Source organism: Copidosoma floridanum, unplaced genomic scaffold (genome assembly GCF_036245765.1).
Source record: "Copidosoma floridanum isolate Cflo_tuat_1 unplaced genomic scaffold, Cflo_Japanese_pri ptg000025l, whole genome shotgun sequence".
NCBI classification, from domain to species: Eukaryota; Metazoa; Arthropoda; class Insecta; order Hymenoptera; family Encyrtidae; genus Copidosoma; species Copidosoma floridanum.
The window spans coordinates 683,398-685,374 of NW_028321902.1; positions in this window are offsets into that span (position 1 = coordinate 683,398).

The following is a 1,977-nucleotide window of genomic DNA, read 5'->3' on the forward strand; positions in this document are numbered from 1 at the left end:
AAAGTTTAATGTAGCACGAACGATGTTTACGTATAAGGGATCTTTTCTGATTGTTTGCACCTGTGATAAAATCTTCATAAACTTTTAACAAATCCTGTAAAAAATTTAATCCATTTTTTGTTAGTATTTAATTTAGTTTATATTTTTTTTTATTAATTTTAAACAATATTTATGGTATGATACCTGTATCTGGTAGCGTTGAGTTTTAGAGTACAACAATATTAATATGATTTCGAGGCAAACAATTAACTCGAAGCTAAATATAAAAATAGAGGATAAATCCAAACCAGCATAGAAAATTGACATAGAAATAGACGCCGCAGTAACAGTTTGGTTTATAAAATAAAAATACCAAATGCACTGATTTAATAGTTTTGCAAATTTAGAAGCATTTTCATCCATTGGACAAATAGCACAAAGTCTCCCGACGAATTTATACAGTTGAAAATTAAAAAACAAAGATAGTAACGAGGTACAATTTTTTTTTAAATCTTTGATTTTGTAAACAGAGTTTTTTTCATAAGTGCCCAGCATTTTTAACACATATATTTAATGAACACTTTTTAATGAATGCAATTTTTTTTTATGAAGTTGTAGGACTTTAAATGTATTGTTTATACCAGAATTAAAAATCAGTATAAATTAACAGGTTCAACAAGCAAAACAAAAAAGATGTTTGAGTTTAGAGTGTCTAGCAACTCATACCTACTGGTCATCAACTAAACGAGGAATTAATATAACTTTATAGTGTGTGTTTGCATGAACTTTAATGATCAGTCGATGTTTACTATTTCATCAAGATGTCATGAAAAAGCCATCAATGACATAAAAAATGAACACATCAATTAAATATCTCCATCGAGTCTATTTGCAGGATAACAGTTACGTAAGTTAATACATTCAATATCGATCAATTTAATAAATACTTTACTATACGGAATCGATGAGGCTGAATAAAATATGTTCATGTTTTATTAAAACATTAAAAACCTTTGAATAGTTTCCACAAAATCACTGATAGTTTATTTGGAAAAGTAAATTATATGTACTTTTGATGTAATTTTTCTCTTCAAGTTGGGTGTCCAAAAATGCAAGTATTGTTCCAATGGAATAATTTTGTTCAAAGTAAAATTTACCGAAGTGAAAGTGATACGAGTCAAACAGTAATTATATTCAAAATAATCCTCTATGTGTGGATGTAAACTAACATACGCTTGATATTGACAAAAATTCAGTTTCAGGATATTATTTGATGATCACTTACGAATGAAAACAAGACAAAAAACTAAAGATAGTTAGATGACAGAAAATTTTAGGTTTGAACACGAAGTTAGACACCTTCATCAGAGTAGTTACTTTTTAATTCTAAACTTAACGTAATCTATTATTATTGTTATCTCAATATATTATTTTTTGTGGTCTACATATCCGCCTCTATGAAAAAGAAAAAATATTAAATTAACATGATTCATAAATTTAATAGTATTGGTCGTTACCTTATGGAGATCCACATCAGGTTAATTAAGTAAATAAATGACTTTAAGTAAATAGTCAATCTTCACTTTATTCGTTACAAATGTTACAGCTGTTTCGGTATTATAGTACCTACTTCAGAAAGTCATGTACAACAAGACGTATGCAAATTCTATGAACGTTTTTACATTCAACAATTTAACTTCAAGTAATACTTCCTGAAGTAATATAGTATTGGTTAAAGATCACTTATAATTAAAAAACGCAATTATACTTATGTAGGTATCCTGTTTATTCTAATAAAACTAAACTTTGGTACTTAATGTTACGATATTTACTTACAAAACAAAACAAGAACTGCGAATAATAAAACGAGAAAGAAATTAAGTTTTTGAGCTGTAAATTCTTCCAAAGTTAACCGATTGACGTACCCTATAATTTGGCAAGTAGGTAAATTTTAATTAAAGTGCCGTAGCGCTAATTTTCAAAATCACCCCAAAAGTA